General features: G+C 42.1%; 1 long non-coding RNA gene across 1 annotated transcript in view; it reads right to left on the reverse strand.

Moving 5' to 3' along the window:
• Positions 1 to 23,229, reverse strand: part of LOC142488548 (uncharacterized) — a 52,180-nt gene extending 28,951 nt beyond the window's left edge. Inside the window, exons 1-2 of the long non-coding RNA XR_012799483.1 lie at positions 23,139 to 23,229; positions 18,750 to 18,862 (exon numbers count right to left, since the gene is read on the reverse strand). This is a non-coding gene — a long non-coding RNA (uncharacterized LOC142488548). The remainder of the gene's footprint in view (positions 1 to 18,749; positions 18,863 to 23,138) is intronic.
• Positions 23,230 to 27,255: the final 4,026 nt, after the last annotated feature.

Genomic DNA, 27,255 nt, shown 5'->3' on the forward strand with positions numbered 1-27,255 from the left:
CGTTCATTTGTAAATACATTCTGTCTCAATGCAATTCCCAAACTTCTTCATAGCATGTTCTGAACACAGTTACCATGATTCATAATCTAAACACTCTGTCAACTTGCTTAGTGCTACTTTAGTGGCATTTCAAATTAAACCGCACTCACCAAAGTAGCTAATGACCTCCATTTTACCAAAACCCAAGAACACTACTCTATTCTCATTCTACTTGACCTCTCTCCTGCTTTATATATTGCTGAGCACCCTCAGCTCCTGCACATTCTCCTGGTTTTCCTCCTATCATTCTTACTGCTCCTTCATCATCTATTTAGCCAACTCCTCCTCTACCTTTTTGTTGGTGAACTACAAGGCTGTTGGTGAACCCCTTATGTTGATGTCACGGAAGTAAGATCACATTACCGCTAGTGCCAGAGAGGCGTGGCCACAGAGGTGGCAGCACCCTTTGGCACTGAAAGGATTAATAAGTCTAAGGCAAAGTTCCTCATACTCCCTCCACAACCAGGCCTCATTGTTCCCTTCTCCATTACAGTCAATAATACTTCTATACATTAAGTTTTGCAAGTATGTACAGTAGCCTAGGCCTTTCATTTGTCTCCAGACTATTTTTTTTCCCTCTCAAAAACTCTGTTATGAAATCTTGCAGTTTCATCCCCCACGACATTGCCCTCATTCTCTCCCATACTGATTGCAACATTCTTTTATCTAGTGTCCCTGCATCACAACTCTTTCCCTCAATTTATTTAAAATACTGCTTCTCAGATCATCTGTTCTGACTGCCTGAAATGTCTCTGCTTGCTTCCTATTAATCTCCAGATAAAGTGCACATTTTTCCTTCTTTCTTTTAATGCTCCGCAATCCTCTGCACCTCCATATAATTCCACCCACGTCTCTAGTTACACCCACGCTGACCTCTTATGCTCGACCTGCGGATGTCTCATCTTTGCACCTTTCACCTTAACAGCCCTTTTAAACATTTTCCCCTCATTTTTTCTTTTTCTATGGAATGCAATTCATCAAGCACCTTCTTTCCATTTTAAAACCCAGCAGAAAATTCCCCTCTTACAAGAAGTATCTCATTAAATGATCTATGCCCACCACAGATGCACTTGACATCCCGGACTTTTAATAAACGCAATAATATACTGTATACCCTTAGATTGTAAGCTCTTCAGGGCAGAGTCTCCCTTTAATTTATGTTATCATTTACCTGTTGCTCTTATCTCCATTTTATAGAATTTATTTAACTTGTACAGTAAATGTACAAAATGTAAGCGCTGCATACACTGTTGGCGCTGTATAAATAAAATGATACATAAATTTGACAGCAACCACATCAATAGTTGTATTTGTTTGGAGATTACACTCTGTACTCTTTACTCAGTCCATATTTTAATGTTGATGTTCATTATCATGTTTAAATGCGAGTCTATAATTTTTTCATTTTAAGTTTTAAATACTGTTCACAACAAACTATCATAAAAAATGCAGAGGATAAATTTAGCCCGATTCATTGGAGTTCCACCTATGAGACTTAAGTTGGAATCTGTCCCAGACCAAAGAGACTGAAAGCTATTCGGAACTGATGACTGTAAAATGAGTTTAGGAGGCCTTAGACCAGCTCTTTAATTACAAAATGATTCATGATACCATGCCACATATTTATAATAATTAGATTCTTGTAGGATTATCAGATATACAGTATATGAAAAGCAACTGGAAACACAAATTTAACATTTTTATCTTCCACCACACATTGTGAACTAGTGTCACGAAAAGGCAAGTGAGCACCTGTCCTGACAAAATACAGTAGAAGAGTGGTGCTCAGCTGAGGTCAGCAAGACCTCCCAACAGATCAGGTTTTCAGGATATCCCTGCTTCAGCATAGGTGGCTCAATCAATGGCTCAGTCTTTGACTCGAGCCACTGATTAAGCCACCTGTGCTGAAGGTGAAGCAAGTTGAGCACCACTGCTGTAGAACACTCTAAAAAAAAACGTGTATGTAAATATAGGAGAAATTTGCCACACAACAGCAGCTCTGAGGATCCCTAAAGGTTCTGAGATTTTTCTGCAGTAACCTGCAAAGCTAAACAAAGTAGAAAATTTAGATGTAATTGAAACCCATCATTGCCTTTGTGATAGAGATCATAAAGTAAGCAGACCTAAGCAATTCACTAACAACAAAGCTATTCTTTACATAAACAGTAAATGTTTAGATTTTCCTGTTCACTGACTAACAGCACACATATCATAAACACTGAGCTGTTAGAGTGCGTTTTGTGTGTTGATTCACTTTAACAGTTGTTAGTGTGAAGACAGGAAAGAAAAGTGGGTGTAATGAGTCCATGTGCAGTATGCTGTGAAAACAGAGGACCTTATTTGGCATAATGGGCTGCACCATAAGGGCCATAAAATTGTGCATGTGTTAGTATCATTTTAATTATTACGGGTGCCACATGTTAAGCAGAATAGCGGAACTACTAAAACAGCTTCAAAATCCTTACTGCTGATCACTGTATTTTAATTACAAATAGGAACATTTGGAGATAGGTCACCATAAAACACTTCTGTTGTCAAATAAAACTAAAATCTAATTTTTGTAATTATATTTTAGACCACGGACCCAGCTGAATAGCTGCAGGGAATACTATTTAGATTAGTGAAGATTAAATGCAGGTAAAATTACATCCCCGCCATATTTATTAAAACCTCAAAAAAGTTATTGCGTTATATCACTTTGACATGAAAGGTAATTTATTCTATGTCTGCTAACACATACAGTAGAGTTCTACTTTTGGTGATATTAAAATAGCAAACTATACATGTACAAGCTATATACTGTATGATATGTCTACATTGGTTAAAGTGCTATTAATAAAGTAGGAATTACTGTACTATCTCTGATTTTAGTTAGAGGTACTGTATCTGGTATTATATAGAAGCATTTAGGAAGAGGTACTGGCTGAGAATCACCAAACTCCGGTAAAACAGAGTTAATATGGAGACAGTAGGAGATTAGGGAAGTTAATGCATTGCTAAGAAAGGGATGTGGGAAGGAGGGTTTTGGGTTTTTATAGCACTGGGACTCATCTGAGAGATGGTATCTTTATGAGCATGGATTGCAACAATGGCAATGAATAGGAAAGCTAAAAATAAGAGTCACGAAATAAAACACCTGACATTTCAATAAAAATAGGCATTTGATAATAAAGCTATTGATTGTGACTGTGGTAAACCATGCCCACAATAAGGGCATGGATTGCCGTAATGTCAATGAATGGGCAACCTACAAAAAAAATTACCAAAAATACAATACATTACAATGAAATAAAAACAAACATAAGCCAAAAAATGCATTGCGTATCACTGTGCTGATCTATACCCAGAAAGGGGCATAGATAATCACTTTGGCAGTCAATAGGCAACATAAAATAAAATACACAATTAATTAAAATACAACCAATGTATTTCTTACCATTGCCGAGATTCACCTGCGAGTCCTACTCTGGCACCAACTGTTGACCGACAATGTAATGCTCAACAGCCTGATGCAAAGCAGTCCATGGTCCTCTGAAGAGAAGTCTCTAATAAGTTATTTTCTTCCTTTTTTTCTTTTCTTCTTTCTTTTCTTCTTTATAATCCAAAGGGGCCCGGAAATGTTGCCCCGACGGCTTCTTGGGCTCAAAGGAGATGGTACAGGCCTTATATAAGGCCTATGATGTCACATTTGAGTGTCAAATGGTACACCCACAATCCGATTGGTTGGTGTACCATGTGACAGCTTCCATTTTTTTAAGGATGTGATGGCATCAAAGAGGGAGGGATGCCAGCCAATCAAGTATATGCTTCCCTCCTTTTAAGATGACGTCACTTCTGCAAAAATCAAGATGGAAGCCATCACATGCTATACCCACCAATCGGTTTGATAGATATACCATGTGATGCCTTTCCTTTTTTGGAGTTATGTGGCATCAACAAAAATGGAGGAAGGCATGCTACCTGATTGGCTATCTTCCCTCCCTTGTTGATGACATCACAGTACTCCAAAAAAGGAAAGACATCACATGGTATATCTACCAATCCGATTGGTGGGTATACCATGTGATGGCTTCCATTCTTTTTTCTGAAGTGACATCATCTAAAATGGAGGGAAGCATATACTACCCGATAAGACGCAACACAAGAGTTAATTGTACAAAATAAAACAAATTGGACAAATATTTGCACATGGATTGAAAACGGGTTGAAGGATAGACAACAGAGAGTTGTCATAAATTGAACTTTTTCAGGTTGGGCTAAAGTTGTGAGGGAAGTACCTCAAAGATCGGTACTGGGACCCCTGCTTTTTAACTTGTTTATTAATGACCTTGAGGTCGGCATAGAGAGCGAAGTCTCAATTTTTGCTGATGACACTAAATTATGTAAGGCAGTAGAATCAGAGCAGGGTGTAATTTCTCTCCAGAAGGACTTGGAAAGACTGAAAACTTGGGTAGGTAAATGGCAGATGAGGTTTAATACAGGTATTGTAAGGTTATGCATTTGGGAAACAAGAATAAACAGGCAACTTACAAATAAAATAGGGATAAGTTAGGAGAATCCTTGATAGTGTATTGTATTGTATGTCTTTATTTATATAGCGCCATTAATGTACATAGCGCTTCACAGTAATAATACATGGGGTAATCAAATAAATAACAGATAATATAAATAACAGATCATGGGAATAAGTGCTTTAGACATAAAAGTAACATTAAGGAAGAGGAGTCCCTGCCCTGAGGAGCCTACAGTCTAATTGGTAGGTAGGGAGAACGTACAGAGACAGTAGGAGGGAGTTCTGGTAAGTGCGTCTGCAAGGGGCCAAGCTTATGTATCATGTGTTCAGAATATCCACAGTGCTATTCATATGCTTCATTAAGCAAGTGTGTCTTAAGGTGGGTCTTAAAGGTGGATAGAGAGGGTGCAAGTCGGGTACTGAGGGGAAGGGCATTCCAGAGGTGTGGGGCAGTCAGTGAAAAAGGTTTAAGGCGGGAGAGGGCTTTAGATACAAAGGGGGTAAAAAGAAGACATCCTTGAGAAGAACGCAAGAGTCTGGATGGTGCATAACGAGAAATTAGGGCAGAGATGTAAGGAGGGGCTGAAGGGTGTAAAGCTTTAAAAGTGAGGAGAAGAATGGAATGTGAGATGCGGGATTTGATCGGAAGCCAGGAGAGGGATTTCATGAGGGGAGATGCTGAGACAGATCTAAGAAAGAGTAGAGTGATTCTGGCAGCAGCGTTTAGGATAGATTGTAGGGGAGACAGGTGAGAGGCAGGAAGGCCGGACAGCAGGAGGTTACAGTAATCACGACGGGAGAGAATGAGGGCCTGAAGGATATAGGAGTGGATGTAGACAGCAGGCTTAGCAAAAGTGCCCAAAATCATGCAATAGCTGCAAAGGCAAACAAGATATTATCTTGCATTAAACTGGGCATGGATGGAAGGGAAGTGAACATTATTATGCCCCTCTATTAAGCAATACCACACCTTGAATATGGAGTACAGTTTAGGACACCACTCCATAACAAAGACATTATGGAACTAGAAAAGGTGCAGAGAAGAGCCACCAAATTAATGAGGGGAATAGATGATCTGATTTATGAGGAGAGGCTTGCTAAATTATATTTGTTTACATGAGAAAAAAGGCGTCTAAGACGGGATATGATAGCTATATGCAAATATATTCAGGGACAATACAAGGCGCTTTCAAAAGAACTATTCATCCCAAGGGCAGTACAAACGACACAAGTCATCCCTTAAAGTTGGAAGAAAGGAAATTTCACCAACAACAAAGGAAACGATTATTTACAGTAAGGACTGTTATAATGTGGAATCCATTACCCATAGAAGCTGTGATGGCAGATACAATAGATATCTTCAAAAAAATATTGAACATCTTTTTAGAAAGGAAATGTATACAGGGATATTGCAAATAAGTAAACATCGAAGGATGTTGATCATGGGAGTAATTTGATTGACAAAACACAACTCTGTCGTCTGTTGAGTAATTTGATTGCCAATTTTTGAAGCCATGAGGAATTTATTTTTGTCGCTTATGAGATATCATTAGATGATATATCACTTGTTTTTTTTTTTGCCTTCCTCTGGATCAATATACTGTAAGTACAAATATAGGATAAAGTATCTGCCTGTCATGATCGTGCTCGCCACATCGGGACCGCACCGTGGGGCTGAGGAGGGGAGGTATATACACCGACCTTAGGCCACGGAGTCAGGTTCGGAGTGCGGATTCCATGGTCAGACATAGCCGGGTCAGGGTTGGAGAAAGCAGCGTTAACGTTGTTCAGGCTGGGGTCAAGGCAGGCGGCACAGGAGCGGTGGTCGAGGATGCAAACGAGGGTCGGCAACGGGAAGGTAGGTGTGTGGCGCTACAGCGTAGAAAACAGGAACTTGGGCGGAGCCGCTCCAGTATAGGAAACAGGAACATGGAGCGGAGCTGCTTCAGCGTAGGAAACAGGAACTTGGAGTGAGGCCGCTCCAGCGTAGAAAGGAGGAAGCTGAAACGGAGGCACTTAAGCATAGGAAACAGGAACATGGAGCGGGGATGCTTTTAGCATAGAAAGGGACTTCGTAAGGAGGACAGGGGTAGGATGGCACGAAGGCTACTGCAAGGAGGATAAGCAGCAGGCTACAGGAGGAGGAGGAGTGTCACAGAAGGCGGAAGCAGTGGGACATTCGATCGCGGGTTGGGGTATGTGACGGACACGGACGCGCAACACGGATCCTGACACTATGCACATGCGTTTCTATGGAACGCATATGCGTGTCTTTAAATTTAAGAGGAGGGCAATGGGGTTGTCCTCACATGAATGAATGGATGAAAAATCAAGTGGAACCTTAACTACTAGTATTTCACCGCAGGAGTTTTTGTTTGCTTATAGAAATTTCAAGAAGTTAGTAGGAAAAAGTTATATGGAAATTAAAAAAAAAACCAAAGACTTCAATTGACATCTTCTCGCTGTCTCTTGTACAGTTTAATTCTGTAAAATAATTGTGAGATTATTACTTATTAATAAACAAGAAGACATAAATGCAGAAAGTACACTGTCGATATGCATGCGTGTCTTTGAATGTAGGTGCCTGTGTGTTCTATGGAACGCATATGCGGGTCTTTGATTTTAGACGCATGTCTGTTCTATAGAATAACATTTCTACTGTATGTAAACTTACTCTTTTACATTGATTATCCACGGGCAGAGGCAGAAATTGGGTGGCAGCAACCCATTGTAGAAATGGTATGAGTTTATTAAAGGGGTATGCGGTCCGCAGTTGTTCAACTCGATCATGTAATTTTTAAGTAGGTTCATCTCATTTTTGGAGTTGGTTGTTCTGTACTGGTAATGGTATTCGGGCAGGAACTAGGGTGGGGGTAGGTACTCGGTGGAAGCAGATCGGAGCGATCAGTTTGGAAAAGTCTATTCAATCTTTTTCTCCTTCGAAAGTTGCCATTATAGAACATATCCATCCTTGATGTGTGTAGTGACCAGTACTCGTCGCTGATGCTGGGGCACGCTATTCTAATAAATTAATCATTAATGCTCAAAGAACTAGATTGGTCATCACTAGAGTCTAGGCGCAAAGTTCACTTTTCCTGTCTTGCCTTTAAATTCTTTATGGGCAAGCTACCCAGCTACCTGAACAAGCTCCTCACCTCTACCACATGCAGCACCTATCACCTGAGATCAGACTCCAAAAGACTGTTCATGGTCCCAAGGCTCAACAAAGTATCCGGCCGTTTGTCCTTCTCTTACCGTGCACCCCAAAACTGGAACAACCACCAGTTTATGTTCTTTCAAATCTAAGGCTGTCTCACATTTTAATCTGGTCTGTAACTGTTTCATTCGCCCATAACATATATTTTCTTTAACTGTGCATGCAATGTCTTGTATATAATGTATACCCTGTTCACTTATGTAACTGTATTTGTAACCATGTATTATTTGTCTTAACTCTGTGCCCAGGACATACTTGAAAACGAGAGGTAACTCTCAATGTACTACTTCCTGGTAAAATATTTTATAAATAAATAAATAAATAAATAAATTAAGTTATATCAAATACAATTCTTCCAGTCTTTTTTTGTTTTTGTTCTAGAATGGGTACTTTATAGCTATATACTGATAGATCTCAGAGAGGGTTAACCTCTTATCTGTACTATCTTGAATGGCAGAATATATTAATTAAGCATAACTGTAGGCTGGTCTGGTCTCACATTTATGTGCCATTTTCAACGGGACTGACACAAATTTGCTTAATGCATAGTGTTTTGAGTAAAGTGTGATACTGCAGTAGTACAGTACTTCTGGGGAAAACAAAGGTCAACAAAGAAAGGCAGTGTTTAAAGCGAGACATTTCTACATTGTAACACATGATCCTGACATGTAAGGGCACAGATACTGTACAACAGCATTATAGTACTGTATGTAATAAATGAATTCTACAAATGTAGCAAGACTTAATGTTCTTGGTGCCGCAAAACACCAAGTGTAAATCCCAAGCATTTATTTCAATTTGTGGCTCCCATACGGCTCCTGAGTATCATGGATTACGATATTCAGTGCGCCACCTGCCAGACACATACACTGAACTGCAATAACATAAATAACCACACAAATAATTATGCCGACTAACCGTAGCAAAGTCGCGAACGAGCCTCAGCCGAGCAGCAAAGTGCTCACACGACTGTAATCTCGCACCCGCAACGGTCACGGGGACAGTAGATCTGGCTGCATTTGTAGGCGATGAAAACATTGCACTATTTCTGCCGGTAATAATTTTCCAATCAAGATCGGAACATGCAGACTGGCACGATAAGGAGAAAACTAGAGCGATTATCTAATTTTTGTCGGGTTCCAATATTTTTAATGGACCTATTAAACAATGTGTTACTTTTAGCGAAGCAACAATGATGATAAAGCGTGATAAACTATGCAACAAGCATGATAAAAATGTTCATTAATAACGCATTTTCCCCTTATCGAACATTGATGAATCTAGGCCACTGTGTCTGGTTTTAGGTATTGGTGGGTTTTAGTATATCAAAGTTTTATTGTTTACATTTAAAAATGCAATCACAATGACTTAAAAAATAGTTCTACTGTGCCTGGAAAAAAAAAAAGAGAAAGATCTACACTTACTGGTCTTAAACATGGAAAAGTTATATTTTAGAAAGCTATCCCCCTTTTTTTATTAGGAAGTGGATTTTTAAGTTTGAAAATAAAAAAGTTATCATACTATGCGCGTACAAAGAAAAAAATGAATGGTCCCCATCACTTCCACCACTGGGTTTACATTATATGTATGCTGTATAAAAAGGAAAGATTATGTGGGTTTGTAAATGCAAAGGTAGTGATAACACAAGCAGTGGTGGATTTTAAGAAATGGCGCCTATGCACTTACCTGGTGCTGCCATCTTCTTTCAGCGCTGGTTGCGCATGTCGCCTCCAAATTCTGCTGGCCCAAAATGTTGCTGCCTTAGGCCCGGGCCTATCGGGCCTAATGGGAATTCCGCCACTTAACAAGGTACAATTGTAATACAATAATTTGTTTGTAAAGCATTTTTATACCACTGTGTACTAATAACATGTAACACATGTACCCCCCCCTCCCCCCACCCCCCACTCTGGAAGATACTGCTTTGGCTACTGCTGTTGTTGTGCTGGCATACTGTACCTGTGAGGGTCCAGGAGAGCTGAGTGTCTGTGATGTAGTGGGGGAAAAGGACAGGCTTTTGATGATCTTGGTGTTCTTTTACTAGTTACAGCGCCTCCAGCTCCAGTGGCTCCAGGATAGCCAGAGACAGTCTACCACTGGAACAGACTTCTTTCCCCTCCTGCCTAATAGACTGAGAACTCAGGCAGGGGTATATAAAACAGGGGCTTTATTGTTGCAGTCACTGCAGATGTTCTCACACCTGATGCAGGGTTTACAGAGGATGCCATGCCTCTGGATGGTGCTGGCGTTCTTCTAATAGAGGCATCAGATCTTTCTTTGGCCAGCCAGCCTATGAGGGACTGACTGGCCTATCTCCCTCCCAGCCGGGAGGAGATAGCACACACTTCCACTCCCTAGGAGGGGTGGATGCAGACTCACTACAAATTTGCACTTCCTCCCCGAAACTCAGAAGGGGAGGGCACAGGATCTGCCCCATGATAGGCTGCACGCAGATTCCTATGTCACCACCACTTCTGTCACTTAGGGAGTCAGAATGATGGGGTCAAAAGCCCACAGAATTGCCTGTCACAGCCTGTAGCTACAAACGACTTACAGGCAGAGGGGAGAGGCAGAGAGGCAATCTGGGCCAGCCATGTTACAAACATATAACTGTATTTAATTTCTAATGTTTCTTTGTACATCTATACTTCTACTGCACTCTTCACATGCATGTCTTTTCTGCTGTCTGTTCACAGTTGGTATAAGGAAAATGGTGAACTAATATTTAGGCATGTAATCTAACTCTAACTTTTAGAATTATATATCACCGTATAAACTTTGCTTGGCGTAGGAATATAGATAGCATTGTGTCTTACTATATAAAATATTAACTTATTTACTTATAAGATATGAAATAGGATAAACAAATAGTTAACAGGATAAGCGTGGTTAAAGCCTAAAAATGCGTGTGCACGCTTGGAAAGTACCGTGCATATAAAAAATAAACAAAAAGTACATCTATCAGCATAATCAGTACATTTTAAATACAATACATAAACAAATATAATTACGATAATTACCATACCTGAATGATCATTGGGGAGGGTTTCATCCAGCAATGGATGGATTGACAAGGGCTGCTGCTACTGCTAGTATATATGTATATACTGTACTGTATTTATATATAAAGATTAGATCATTGCTATTAGGCTGAAAGTATGTTGTGTAGACCACACTACCTTGTGAATTATCACTATATGTGATAATTATGTAAATATGCCATGGGTGCATGGGAACAGTGAAGGGACACCTAATCTATCCTAAGTACACTATAGAACCCACCAAGTGTTCCCCACACTCAAAATGAATACAAGAGAATTAATTATACTTGAAATACTGATCGTGTATTGATGAGCAAAAACGGACATCTAATAAAAATGTGCAAAAACGCAAGTAACAGCAGGATAATAACAGGAAGGGGAGGGGTGGTGAGGGAAGAGGGGGGTGTGATATAACTAATAAAGTGAGGGCTTGAGTAAAGAAATCCCTAACAAGAGCAGGGGGCAACGTTTTGAGATTATGTACCCGTTCTATAGACCCATTTCCATAGTCTCCACAAAGTGGGACTACGGTACTTCCCAACTCCCTCACAACTTAATCCTCCCAGTATAAAAACAAGTGAAAAGATCCAAGACTAATGAGACCAGGTGAAAGCAAACTGTATTACATACTAATGAATGTCAACAAGCGTGTATGCTACCTTATGCATTAAACACCTGACACACCCATATGGAAGAAGGACCTGAAAACTGAAGACACATTAATTTATGAAATATAATAGATTAATGATCAGTATCTGCTGATAATGCTAAGAAGATCGCAATAGTCACTTGCTGACAGTCACTCTCTAAGGTTCAACAGGCTACAGTTTATGGTAAGAGATTTTGAAAAACGTCCTTAATGTATATTGTGTGACATAGTCCAAGGATATTAGGCAGCTTTCTGCCCGGTTTTAGGTCAGAAAGTGCAGGAATAGTGCAAAATAATCCATTCCACAGCTTCCAATAACTCAAGCTGGTGGATGGAAAATCCAAACCACAGTTTACAATGTGTCCCTCACCTGCTCTCCAAATCACTAGAACAGGTATTTAGAGCAGAGATGGTTGCTTTTCAGTCTCTCTTCTTAGAGCCTGGAGGCTGGGGGTATCGCTGCTCCCCTGCATCCAGTTTGGGCAGGACACCCCCTTCAAGTATCGCAGTACCAGAAGATTTGCCTGGACACTTGGGACCGAGTTCCCCACCACAAACAGATAAGCCAAACAAATGTTTATTGCTGTGTCTAAAGACTGTATGCTGTGTCTGGTGACCCTAAATGAGAGGGCATTGTTTTAAGCTGGGGAACCAGGTTAGTTGTCCCAGCAGCAGTTAGAGAGGCTGATTCTGCTGTGTAGTTAGATCCCTGAATGGGATAGGATTTCTTTATATGATTTATTTTTGTTTCTTAAAGTGACAGTGTGTGAAATATTATAACAGTGATATGAGTAAACCGCTGAAGGTTAATATCTAAGTGCCTCCTGCCTACACCTTGTGTTTGTCACAATTGGTAAAGCAAAACCTGTAGTCTGAGAGTAGATCTCATGCGGTCCTGCTCCAACAGCCCAGACGGCTGTTGCCTTAGTTACCTAAATTCAAAAGGATGTGACATGACTTTAACGGATGATGTCACAGCCTTTTGAACTAATGTAACCTATCACATGGAACAGCAACCAATGGGATTGTATTCAATCCCATTGGCTATAATACCATGTGATAAGACCATGTGGTTTGAAGGATGTGACGTACCTCCCTTGGAGATGACGTCACATCCTTCACACAAAAAAAAAGAGGTGGGCACATGATACAGCGTCCAATAAGATTGGAGCTCTACCATCTGACCTAAAAATGTGATGTCACAAGCCATATTTTTTTTCAACAAAATAGTTTTTATTGAGTGCATGTTACAGGCTGATAATATTCTAACAACACATTATCTTACAAATCCGTATCCATAACACATCAAATTTTGCAGACTGAAACATCTAGACCAATAGGGAAGACCAAATGACTCATGAGAACATAGACCAAGACACTGGGAGGGGAAAAGGGAGGGGGGATGGGGGGGGGGGATGAGCAGTCCTGGATGTCTCCTTTCTTCCTTTCTTATCCGCTTAGCTCTTGAACGTTTGGAGAAGGTCACCACCTATGACTGTAGACTTAAGCCCGGTCGTCCTATACCTCTCGTCTGCCCTAACTGTCCCGTTTACTTAATGTCAGAGCCAGCACATCAATGGAGAATGCATTTGTATTTATCAAAGCAGTATATTGGTGGCATCCACCCTGGGGATATCCGTTTGGGCCAACCATGGGGCCCAGGTTTTTAAGACATTTGTGCCGGTGTCATTAACCAGACTAGTTAACTGCTCCATCCGGCATACATACCAAATTCTATTCCTGATTTTAGGGATGTTGGATAAGTCGGGTTGCTTCCATAATGCTACGATTTCGCACCGTAGGGCTGTTGCAAAATGTGCAATTAATTTGTGCTCCGATCTGTTTAACCCCTTAGTGCGTCTGCCTAGCAGAAACAACCAAGGGTCCAAAGGGACCGTGAGACCGAGAATTCTCTGAAGCCAATTCCTAATGTCTTCACATATTGGGAGCACTTTGGTGCAACTCCACAGCATGTGCAACAAGTCTGACTGTTCCCCACATTGCTTTGTACACAACGGGGGGTAATCTTTGACAAACTTAGCCAATGTCATTGGGGTGAGGTACCACCTCATCAGGACCTTATATGCATTCTCCTTCAATGTGGTGCATATCAAACTTTTTGCCGCGGCTATAACAATAGAGTCCCAGTCCTCGTCTTCTATAGTCTCTCCTAGGTCTACCTCCCACTTGGTCCTATAGCTAAGTTTGATGTCTACGTCATCTGCAGGACAGACCACCTCTCTATAGATACCAGATATAAGTCCCATGGTGCAAAAAAGGGTTTGTGAGGCGCTTCTAATAGAGGTGCATTAATTATAAAATGAGGAGTTCCTGACGAAGCTTGGAAGCAAGCGAAACGCGTAGATTTGAACTGCAGCCGTCTATGAGTGTATCCAGCACCCCACTGACCCGTTGGTTTCAATTCTGCGATCGATCGCAACCGGAAGTGCCGTGACGGGCTAACCGGAAGTGACGTGACGCGATATCGGTAGCGGGGCTGGCGGTGAACACAAGAGCTGAGCATCATTATTTTTATGTGTCTATGCACATAGTGCAGAATGTAAGTGCAATACCTATTGCCTTTAAATATATATATACACTGAACATGCAATGTTGCACTAAGTGTGTCATCTTTTTCATTGAGGGCTTATCCTGCTGAAACCTGATACTTCATATTGAGCAAGCCTTCCATGCAACACGTTCATATCCACTGCTGTTATTCTATTGAGAAATTGTGAGTCCCCAACTGTGATTCATTGAGCTGTTTTTTCTGTAGAACATTTTTACTAAAGCCACCAACCTTAAATCTTTAGTAGCACCTAGTTGCCTACTGTCTAAAAAGAAGTCTCATTCGTCTCATGCAGTTAATGGCTTTTTCACATGTACAAGATGCACAGCATGTAAGTATGGTAAACCAGGTACTATGTTCAAGTCCAATGTCACTTTGAAAATTTATCAAATAAAATCCTTTATTAATTGTCATACATCTTATGTAATCTATTTGCTGACCTGTCCCTGTGGCTTACAGTATGTGGGACGCACAGGTAGGTCCTTCCAAAGGATATACGAGCATGTGTACAATATTAAAAAGGGTCTAATAACCCACAGTGTATCAAACCATTTTTTGAATTGCCACAACAAGGACCCGACTGGTCTTTGCTGTCAAGCAATTGAAATTGCTGCTACCAATTGGAGGGGGGGTGATAAATTCAACCAGATTAGCAGGCGTGAAGCTTTCTGGATTTATGAGTTTAAAACCCTCTCTCCAAATGGATTAAATCTAGACTTTGATCTAGGGGTCTTTCTTATCAAATAATATAGGGTCTCTTAATATAGTGTATAGTTTTGCACTTTTTAATCACATTATATTTCCCTGGTTTCCTTTTTTCTGTATGATTGTTATTATCATTTTTATGTTTAATTGTAGGAATGATTACAACTATGAGTTTGTTATTTTAATATAATTAATTATTTTATTATTTATAGATTATTATATTAGGATTATTATTATTGCATTAATATTTTGTTACTGCTATCTATGCAGTCTTTGATGTGAATTCATCTTCATTTTTAATATGTTTGTAGGTCTGTATGTGTGTATTTGGTAGTCTTAGTCTAGTGTATTGTCTAGAGCTGAAGTTTTAAACTTAATTGGTATTAGATATTTCTATCCAATCAGTGATAAGTGAAGTGTATATAATGGGACTTCACCTTCACTGAACCATCCCCTGAGGAAGTGACGTCAGTCATGAAACGCGTAGGGTCAAAGGTCACGGTGCCTTGGAGTTACACTGGTTGTGAGAAGTGTCAGTCAAGTGAAGCAGGAAGCAGCATCATTGAAGCTGCAGTGCTGGCAAGCAGGAGTGTGGAGTTCCCTTACTCGGCAGCCATCTTGGAGTGTGTTTTGAAGCTAGAAGGAAAGATACTACACAGGGAGCCCCTGAGGACCCCCACTGCTGCAGGCGTCTGCCCCACTTGGTTACACATGCTTGTTATTCCAGTCCTGCTGTAAGTAGGGTTTTGGGTTTTAACCCCTTCATGACCCGCTGCAACAGGCTCCGTTTTTTTATTAAATAGTTATTTTTCTTTCAGCTTGATTGTTTTATGTTTGTCTTCTGTTAAGTGTTTCATGTTGTTTGTCCCATTTTAACATTACGTATTACACTATTATTTTTCTTTGTTTCTGTCCCTATGTTACGGACCCCCGGATTGGAGATTTTACAGTGATTGGAGCATTTGGATTATCTTCCCTTCCATCTGTTTGGACTCTATTAGGGACTTTGGATTCTTTTTGGGCGCTGGTCTGTATATGTTCCAAACGATTTTATTGAAATTCTGCCCTCCCGGTGTAGTAGCCTTGTGAGGCCTTTCTGCTTCCAAATCTCTAGGTTTTTGCTCTGCATGCCCGGAGCGAAGTCAGGGTTACCCACAAACGGGGTCATTAAGGAGTGTTGCCTTGATAGGGCATACCTGTACTTGCTGCCCTCCCATTCCGCCAACAAACTGTTCACTGCAGATAGCGGGACTCAAATGGTCTTGTATACCTTTATTGGAAGCCAGATTAAGTCCTGTAACTCCACAGCAGCACTCTTTTTCCAGTTCTACCCATCGCCTTAGGCTTCGGTGCGTGTGCCACTGAGTAATTTGCGATAATTGGGCCGCTTTGAAATACGACAACAAGCAAGGTACCGCCAGTCCTCCTCTCACTGTGGGCCTAATTAGTGTGCTAGATTTGATGCGTGGAGTTTTATTACCCCAGACAAATTTCACCAACGAGGATTGTAGACAAAGGATGTCATCCCTGATTACTTGCACCGGGAGGGTCTGGAACAGGTATAGGATTTTAGGTAGGAGATTAATTTTTATACAGTGGATCCTTCCGATCCAGTATATTCCGTAACCTGACCATCGCCTGAGATCCTCCTTCAGGGTCCTTATTAGCCTGGGGTAATTTGCTTTGTAGAGGGAGCTATAGTCTTTTGTAATGTTAACCCCTGGGTATTTTATATGGGATGTTTGCCATTTAAAGTTAAAATTTACTGCAATTAGTTTTTTGGTAACTTTAGGAAGGTTTATGTTTAGAGCTTCTGACTCAGCTTGGTTAATTTTGAAACTCGATATCTTATTAAATTCCCCTAAAATACTGAAGATATTTGGCAGAGAGGTGAGGGGCTGTGATAGTGTTAATATAACATCATCAGCATACAGGGCCACGTTGTGTGACTGTGCTCCAACTTGGATTCCTGCTACATTGGGGCTAAGGCGGATATGTGCTGCTAGGGGCTCGATGCATAGTGCAAAAAGGAGAGGAGACAGGGGGCAACCCTGGCTGGTGCCACTCTTTATCAGGAATTCCTCCGATGGGAAGCCCTGGTGCCTGACCTTCGCCATCGGTCCTTTATATAGAGTTAGAATGGTGCCCATCATTCTCCCACCCAGGCCAAACTCCCCAAGCGTCTCTCTCAAGTAGGGCCAGTGGATTCTGTCGAATGCTTTCTCTACGTCCAGGCTAACTACCATAGACGGGATGTTTTTCTTTTTGGCCAAATCAATTAAATCTATTATACATCTGGTGTTATCTGGCCCTTGTCTGCCGCATATAAACCCCACTTGATCAGGATGGACCAGCTTTGGCATCACCTGGTTGAGACGGTTAACCAATAATTTGGAGAAAATTTTAGTATCCGAATTAATCAGAGAGATGGGTCTGTAACTTTTACAATCTGCTGGGTCCTTCCCTTGTTTGTGTATCACTGAGATAAACGCCTGAAGCATCGGGCCAGGGATGGGGGCACCCTCCAAAAAGGAATAGAAATTTATTAAAGGAATAGCTTTAATAAATGAGGAGCTAGTAAATTTCGAAAAATGTTATAGTATATGTTGGAGAAGCCATCCGGGCCAGGGGCTTTGGATGACTTCAGTGTTTTCATTACCTCCAGGAGATCCTCAAGTGTGAAGTCTGCCTGTAGTGCGTCCCTCTCCTCTCTGCTCAGTCTAGGTAATCTAGCCTCTTTTAAAAATGTCTTTCATTGAGTGCGCGTGGTCCCGTTCTGGGAAACCTTCGCCCCGTCATATACGGTCTCATAGTAAGCTTTGGATTCTTCTACAATTAATTTGGGGTCAGAAGTGAGGACTTCTCTTTTTGTCAGAATCACCTGAATATGAAAGTTTTGGTCTCTATTTCTAAGTTTATTGGCAAGTGGGGTATCTGGCTTGTTCGCTTTTTCAAAAAATTTCCGCTTGGACCATGACAACTCCTTCTCAGCCCGGGAGGACAGCAACAAATTTAGTTTAGTTTTGGTGTCAAGCAACGTCGTGAGAGTCAATGCTTTTTTGTTCTCTTTGTGAGGGGCCGACAGGACGGTCAATTCTGACTGTAATATTTTGATTTTTTTGTCCTTCTCGCTATCCCTATGAGCTCTCCTCTCAGAGTTGCCTTATGGGCTTCCCATAGGGTGGCCTGTGAAATCACAGTGCCGACGTTCTCCTTAAAGTAGTCTCTAATTCTATCCCCTACTTTCTGTTCAATCTCGGGGATTTTTATCAATAATTAGTTTAGTTTCCAATTCGCTCCTGGCCTGTCTAGCCTGAAATCAGTGCATCACAGTTCAATAGGTGCATGATCTGACCATGAAATATCATGGATTCCCGTATGGGAGATCTGTGAAACCATTCTGCTAGACACAAAGAGGTAGTCTATCCTACTATATCTGTCATGTGGGTGGGAGTAGAAGGTGAATCCACTCTCTTGTTGGTGTTGTTCCCTCCATATATCAATTAAATTGTTAGCCCTAAGTCCTCTAGACCAGAATGATCTTACGTTCGTTCGCTTCTGACCTCCTGGGGTACCCCTGTCCCTTGTCGGGTCTAACGTCTGGTTGAAGTCGCCTCCCACCACCATACAGCCCTGAGCTATTTTGCCAAGGGACAAGAAGAGTTTGTCTAGGAATGCTTCTGCTTGCTCACTAGGGGCATAGATATTTGCCAACGTAATGGGCTGGCCACGTATGTCGCCTACTATGAATAGGAATCGACCATTTTTGTCTTTTTTTATGATCTTAACGTTGTAGACTAGAATTGCCACTGCTCTCTGTTTTTTGTTAGCTGAGGCTGAGAACCAGCTCTTGTACCTGTAGTCTATGTACTTTGGTGAACTAGTTTTGGAGAAGTGTGTCTCTTGAATCAAGATGATATCTGGATCATACGTTTTATAGTCAATCATGGCTACTCTCCTCTTCTGGGGGCATTTTAATCCCTTTACGTTGTGGGAAATTATTATGATGTCCCTACCCATTTGTGGAGACCCGAACCTTCACTCTGCCGTAGTTGCTCCTGGCACGTGGATAAGCTCTGTGTGAGGACCTCTCAGCCGAGTCGATCCTCCTGTACTCTTTGCTCCTGGACTGTGTGGGGGAGATACAGAGCGGGACACAATAGGGGAACATTGACACATTACAATATAAGAGCAAAACAAAGCTGTATGGTGCTCTAACATAGACCTGACCAATATAGGTTGTAACAATATAATAAAGAAATCAATCCATTCCCAGAGATATCCCACACTATAATGGACCATCTATATTCTGAAACATCACATCTATTTGATCAATATACCAGAAGAGTAACACCTTTGTAATGATGAATACTCACACTTGCTTGTGTCTGGTCTGTAACATTGAAAAGGATTCCTGTGGTGTTAGCTGGAGTAAATTCACTCACTTTTTGCAGATGGGTCTTCAGTGGGTTCTTCATAGGTGTGTGCTGCCGGTTCTCCAGAGAAGTAGACAGGTTCAGCAGGGAGAGATGGAGCACTACTGGAAAAAATTGCTGGAGAGTGTGTTCCCAATAAAAATGAGGTTTATTGGATCAGAGCATGATAATAAGGATGAGCCCTAGGGCCCCCACCAACGCGTTTCGAGCTACCGCTCTTTCTCAAGGTGATAACACTCTGATCAAATTATTATATGCCAAAATAAGTTTTCGGTCCACACATCTAATGATTCTACAATAATATGGATCATAAACATCTGATTATATGACTCTGTTCCCGTACTTAGACTGAATAGGGATACTGTGAAATGTGGGATGGATAAGTTCACAAATAAGGTTAACCTAGTGAACTTCCATATATTTACATTACCATATACACAAATGGCTGCATGTTCTAATTTATATCCTCTGGGTCCGTGTACAGAGTCATACATATGTATCCTAAACTCTAACATCCATGATTGTCTTTTCTTTTAAACATTTTTTTAAATACATTGATTATCTTTGTTTTTAACATAATTCAAATGTACACTTCATTCGTAATGAATATTGTATGTACTGTTCATTGCTTAGTGTTAATAAAGTTATTTTAAAGTTTTTTGCAATGTTCGTTAGAAATAATAATAAAGTTGTTGTTGATGTTCATAGACGCGCTGACGTCACCGCTCTACCCTGCGCGATGGGCGCCACTCGTGGCGCGCCCTATACACACGGCGCGCTGCTCGTGACGCAACCAAGCGACGGGTTAGGGGTGAGGAAAGGCGGGAAAATGAACCTTTATAAGGTAAGAGATTTGATCAGAATGTTATCACCTTGAGAAAGAGCGGAAGCTCGAAACGCGTTGGTGGGGGCCCTAGGGCTCATCCTTATTATCATGCTCTGATCCAATAAACTTCATTTTTATTGGGAACACACTCTCCAGCAATTTTTTCCAGTAGTGCTCCATCTCTCCCTGCTGAACCTGCACATTACAATATAACATATAAGAACATTTAGAGAGCACCAGGTGGCTAGGAGGGGCCGCCCCGCCTCCCCCCATCACCTTCTCTGCCTCTCCTGGGCGTTCAGTCTGGGGGCAATCCAGGATGGTCTTCCTCCCGTCACTGTAGCCCAAATTGGCTGGCCCAGTGAGGACTTTCATCAGTGATCCAGGGGATGGTCCCCTGGTGCTCATGTAGAGACCCATGTTGAAGGCAGGGTCAGACCCAATCGTCCCTCCCCCGCCACCTAACGTGGTCTTAAGTAACAACATCTCTTATACTGAAATCGAGCCCCCCCTCCTCCAACTAAATTGGGGGCCCTACCTATAACCCAAATAGTAATCTTAATATGAATAACTCAACTCTCCTAACTCCACTACCCTTCTTAGATATCCCGGTGTTAACCTCCCTGACTCCCTTCGTAAATGACCTAGCAAACCCTTCACCTTGCCTTCTTTCCTACAACCAATTACACTATGGCGAACCAGCCGCCCGACTTTGCTGCTAGCCTCTCCTAAACATGACTCTGATTTCCTGTTTTTACCTCCTTCATGACCTTTTCACTTCTGTCTGTTTCCTTCACTCCACCGTACTACCGTCCCCGCTCTGGCATAGGTCCTATCTTTATCTATCTTTACTTATCTCTCCACCTCTCCTTATTCCCCTTTTCCCCCCTCCCCTCCCCTCCACCACTCGATCCTACTGCGGGCCTCTCATTTTCCTCCGCTTTACGCTTGGGCCCCTTCTCTCTGCCATCTTGTACTGGTCTCTAGGTCTCGCAAGACCTCGGGGGAGCTCCGTCATCTTAATGCGCCGTCCCGTCTATCTCTAGCATTGCCCCCTCCAAGATGGCGTCTGCCCACTTCCGGTGACGTGTATCCGGCTGCTGCCATTTTTCAGCCAGCTGCCTGTGAGGGAGGGTGTTTTCCCGCTCGATCTTCCCGCTCCTGCTGCCGCCCCTTCCGCTGTCTTGTCGTGGAGTCCTTATCTTACCACTGCGCCATCTTGGTTATTATGCGTTCCACCACCATCTTGTGACCCTCGGCCAGGTAAGAATGCTTTATGATATAGCTTTGCATCATCTGTTTTCCAGGTTTACAACATTTGTGAGGACAGACTTTTGGGAGTTCAGGGTATTGTTAATGTGTGCTTTATTAAACCAACCGGGAACAACTGAAACAAAATTGAACAAGAACTAAACAGGCGGTCCACATATTGCTCTGCTCCTCTCATCTCAGTCTTCTGCCTCGGCCGCTGCCTCTCTGTTCCCTCAGCCTGCCAACTTTTTGCCAATCCTCCTCTGGCTCTTGTGCTCTTCGTGGGCTCACCGCTGGTCCCTCCTTCACGCCCAGTTTGTGGAGAAACGCTTCACCTTCCTCAATCTCTTTAATGGAGAATGCCCTTCCATTCCTGATGACCATTAACCCAAACGGGAAGGTCCATCTGTGGCGGATCGCTCTCTCCCGCAGGGTCTTTGTGATAGGCTGAAGCTTTCTTCTTCTAGCCAAAGTGACTGGGGATAAGTCCTGAAATATCTGTAGTGTGGTATCCTCAAAGCGACAGGCCCCCTCCGTCTTTGTTTTTTGAAACACTGCGTCTCTGGTCTGAAAGTAATGCAGCCGCTCTATGACGTCCTGCGGTTGCTCCATAGCAGCCGGCCGGCTTCTAAGGGCCCGGTGACAGCGGTCCATCATGAGCTCTTCCGTCGGTAATTCGGGGAGCAGTGAAGTCAGCCAGTGGGAGACGAACCCTTCCACGTCAGTGGTCTCTTCAGGGATGCCAAGGATCCTGACGTTATTACTGCACCGACACACTTTATTCGAGCAAATACCCGGTATGTACCTGGCAGATACCTGGAATGCGCCGCTCCTCACCTCTGACAAGCCCCGTTGCATTTGCCTTCCCAGCCTGGGTTCATGCCTGGCTGATGGGCGGCTGATCTGTTAAATGATAATGATTAGGATTTAATAGGCTGCAATGCTTTGCGTGTCTACCAGATGGCATAAATTCATGAATTGTAATGCAGTTTATATATATATACTGTGCAGTATTGCAGCCAGCGGGAATAAAATGCTTCAATCCCTGCTTGGAAAATAACTCAATGCACTCGGGCAGAAAACAGTCACAAACCTCAATACACCCGGGTATACCCGAATTCGTGGGACTAGCCAAGCTCGAATAAAGTGTGTCGCCAGTGTACGGCGATCCCTGTTCTCCGCATCTTCTTGTTGGTCGGCCAATTCTGAGATTTGCGTTTGGATGTGAGATGTTCTTTTCTCTGCTTTCTTTATTGTCTTAGCCGCGGCCGTCATCTTATCTTCTAATTCCCCCGTCCTTTCTCCCACATGCTGTACCTCTTTCGGAAGTGCCTGAATCTCTGAGTGCAGGAGGGTTATTATGTCATTGTATAAACGGTCGAAATCAGATCGTCGGACCGGTAGTTGTTCGGGACCATCTGCCATGTCCTCTTCCCGGTCGGAGTCAGATCCTGCCGTCGAATTCGGCACCATTTCTGCCCCTGTGCTTTGCGAGTTGGCTCTACTCAGATATTTCCTCATATCTCTCCCGTTTTTTCTCTTGGAGCTTTGCGGAGCCATCACTGCACACTTAGTGCTTGTTCTGGGGTATTTTTGGGTTGTTTTGTAGGCTTTAATGTGGATATTTTTACTCATTTAAATTGGCGGGGGACGGAGCTCAAGTCTCACATGTCCATCCACCTCACCTTCGCGCATACGCTGTCATATTTAAGGCCTTGACGCCTCATTTTACCTTAAGAAGCCGGCGTGACAACATCGTGTTGTGAATTTTACATGGGGCTTTGTGGATTAACAGATGAAGATAGAAGATTACAGAAAATCAAGAAATAATGACAGATGAAGAATGAAGAAGGTTATACTGTAGAAGATTAAAGAGAGAAGAATTTTGTTACCTGTTCCGGATCTTCAAGGCGGATTGCGTTGGATTGAGTTTGATGTCGCGGTATGAGAGCTTCCTGGTACCCCTGGATTCGGACGGCCAACACTTCTAAAGGTAAGTAAAATATTGAATGTATGTTATTTTTGTTTACAGGTTTTTTTATTGTATTTTGTTATTTTAATGTTTTTCATTGCCCATTGACTGCTAATATATTAATCTGTGTCCGTTTAGGGTACAGATAAATACAGTGATAGCCAATGCATTTTTAGGAAAATGCTTGTTTTCTATTGAGTGTTATTTTTTCCATTTATCTTGATTGTTTGGATTAGATAGTTTGTAATTTGGATGGCTTGTTTTTATGTATTTTTTTTGATTAATTAGCGTTTTTAATTCATTAATTAATTCATTATTTTATTGGCTCCTTGTTTGAATTGATGTGTTGGCTAGTTGTTTTATTAATTAATTGCTTTGTTGATTACTACGGTATTTAAAATTGATTCATTGTTTTGTTGGTTATTGCTTTGATTAATTTAATTTGCTGGCTAATGCTTTTATTTATTTAATTGTGGTGTTTAGGTGCCTGTGTATGTTTTATTTTTGTGTATTGTGGGACTACATGTATTTTTATTAGACTGACCATTGACTGCTGTAGTGGCTTATCATGCTCATATTATATGGGTATACCACTAAGCCAATCAATGGGTACAGAATGGGTATAATGGGTCTGGGGTGGGTGGAAAGGCCTCCCGTGTGGGTAGCGGGGTAGGGTGGAATTACTATAGTGGTTATTAACTGCTAAAATGATTAAGGGGTTAGAGTCCATTAGATTGTATTTTTGTATGTATTCTAGCTGGCATCGGAGGACATGGCTATGTATTATACTGATGAGGACACCCTTCATGATGGCAGGGATAAGTAGAAAAGTTTATTTACTTTATTTCTGCTGCCTGGCTAATGTTAGATTTAATGCTGGTCAATGAGCTATTATCCATATCTGTACTGTTTGTGTTGGGAGGGGGCGGTGTATTTATTGCAATGTATGTCAATTTTTATTTTTGGATACAGGATTGGTACTGCAGGGACCACCCGAGGGCCCCCAGACACCTACAGGGAACCCCCAGGAACCCTATTGGGGCCCTCGGACACTCGCGGGGACCATGTTGGGGCCCCTAGACACCGGAGGGGACCACCCAGGCACCCCGCCGGCCTCTGGTATAAATTTTGTGTATAAAAATATAAAATCTGTTTTTATGTTGGGCATAGGGGGTGGGTGGGTTGTGTATTGGTGTTTAGTACATATTGTAATCTTTATTGGGGGCAGAGGGGATGAGTGAAGGGCAAAGTACCCACTTCACTCACCCCCTCTGCCCTCAATAAAGCTGCTATTGTGCCTCAACCCCTTAATTGCCTTAGCGGCTATCCGCTAAGGTAATGAAGCTGCTTTAATGTCATTTTTAATATTAGTGTGCGGGAGCAGGGGGTCTCCTAAACTGATCTGTATTGATTTCAGCCTCGGGATCCCCTGCTTCCCGAGTTACAGGCCCAGATATGGGGTTCCGGTATCTCCTTCTTTATTTAACTCCCCCGGTCACATGAGATAGATGATTGAAAATTGGCAGTGATACTGGCACCCGATGCCCCATACCAGGGTCTGTAACTCGGGAAGCAGGGGGTCAATGAGGCTGAAATCAAAGCGGTTCAGCTCAGGAGACCCCCTGTTCCCGCACACTATTAATAACATTTAAATTAAATGAGCTTCATTACCATAGCAGGTAGCCGCTACAGTAACAAATGTGTTACATTTTTAATTAAGGTTTTATTACTAGTGTGTTGTAGCAGGGTGTCTCCAGAGCAGAACCTTGTTGATTTGAGGTCCGGGGACCCTCTGCTTCCCGAGATACAGACCCCGTTATGGGGTGCCGGTATCTCCTATGCATTTAAATGTCCCACGTCACATGACCGTGGACATCAAATGCATAGGAGATACCGGCACCCCATAACGGGGCCTGTATCTCGTGAACCAGGTGGCCCCCAGACCTGAAATCAATGTGGTTCTGCTCCGGAGACCCCCTGCTACAATACACAATTAATAAAATGTAAATTTAAAAAAAATTCTGGCGAGATTTACGCAGGGAGAGGCATCTCTCTCTCTCTGCAGCAGAAAGAACTCGCTGGGTGAGCCCTTTTCAGAGGGGGCGATCTTCACGTCGCCGGATACTCGCCATTTTTGCAAATGTTGCTATCACTGGTATTCAGGGCTTTCTGCATACCGTGATAGAAACGCTGTAAAAAATGGCAATTTAATAACCATGGCGATTTTTTTTTATCAGAGCTTAGTGTATAGGTCCCATAATGTATGTTCTTGCTAAAAGCTGATGATTGGGTTTAAAACCTGACTTGTTATGTTTTGCATAAAACAGAACACTGACCATGCACACATAATAAAAGCAATGTTTATTTGCTCATCCGACAACGCATTATAAACTTAGCGTTTTGCTAGTTACATAAATAGAATTAAATACAATAAAACAAACATGTACAAACAGATACAAAAGAAAATGAGGGCCCTGCTCCTGAGACCATACAATCTAGAAAGAATGAGGGACAATGTTGAAACATTCACAGTAGGTGTCAGAGGAGAGGAAGTGAGGGAGCCAGGCAGCAAAGTTGTCAAGAAATTGAGATGTAGGTCCAGGTAGGCAATAGATGACAGCAACATAGAGAGAAATGGTGGAAGAGAGACGGACAGCGTGGACTTCGAAGTATGAGAAGGAGAGGGAGGGAAATGGGTGTATGACAGGAAATTTGCAACATGGTGAAAGTTGTGTGCTAACGTCTCTGCCTCTTCCCCTCCCACATAATCTCTGGGGAACACTGATGTCCAAGAAGGACATCTCTGGGATCTGTTGCGGCATGAGATAGAGATGCCGTTGAAAGCCATAGAGCAAGGTGCAGTCAGTCACTTGGCTCCCGCATTGCCCCCTTGGGGCAAGACCCATTCGCTAAGCTCGGAGAGGGAGCCCAGCAACCACAATGTACCTACTGTACTGGTGTAGGTATACTTGAAAGAGACAACTTATCTTTCTCCCAACTCAGATCCTTTAAAATGATTGGTTTAAAAATAATAGTAATCTGGTCTGAGCTGGCACATGTGGCATCAGAATGCCTCAGCTGTCCACCAGCAAGTGGGATATCTCAATGGGTGTTCAGTACAGCTGGATCCATTATAACAGATCGTAGAAGCAATCTGTCTAGTAGCAATTGTGTACTCCACATAGACTGTCTAGTAGCAGTGTGGAAAGGCTTTTGTTGAATAAAATTAATTAACATCTTATTTCCCAAGACTATGTAATGCCGGTCTCCATGTCACCATCTTCTGTGTAGGAAGCAGATTAAATTACAGATTATATAGGAATGTTGTTTGTTACTAATTTGATTCCAAATGAAATGACAATTTACAGACTGGATGGCTATGTGCTGACCTGCCTGACTGAGTTGTCATGGTGCCACCAGTGCCATCACACTCATGGCATATTATCACCACCACTCACTAGTGTCCATACCCAGTCCACCACATCCATCACAATCCTCACCATTATGTTTGTTGCCAGCTACCAACTTGCCAGAGGCATCATATACATTTTTTTTAACATTCTGTTCAGACTCCAAAAAGCCAGCAGCAATCATACAACATTGTCACCACCATCCACAAACTTCACATCTATGTTCGTACTAGTACAGTGCTTGGCTTGTTGAATGTATGTTATAATTTTACCATATGTACTGTAACACAAGAGTGGGAGGGGATGTCCTAATGACATACTCCTGTTATTTTTGCATTTGAGAAACTCTTATATTATATGTACACGAAGAACTGTGTTTTATTATGTGACTGCTGCCACAGCTGCAGGGGTCTGGTGTGAGAAAGTCACTGAGAAGTGAGAGTCTGTCTGAAACACATTAAGCTGTCAGTGCTGACTGAGTTGCCATCAGTGCCATCCTGAGCATGGCATAGATGCTATAACGTTTCCACCATCACAACTCTTATCATCATCCTTATTGCAAGTTGGCACATAAAAAAACCCTACAATATTCTGTGGGTCCTCAAACAAGCCAGCACAGCACCCATA

The sequence above is a fragment of the Ascaphus truei genome, chromosome 2 (assembly GCF_040206685.1).
Source record: "Ascaphus truei isolate aAscTru1 chromosome 2, aAscTru1.hap1, whole genome shotgun sequence".
In the NCBI taxonomy this organism is placed as follows: Eukaryota; Metazoa; Chordata; class Amphibia; order Anura; family Ascaphidae; genus Ascaphus; species Ascaphus truei.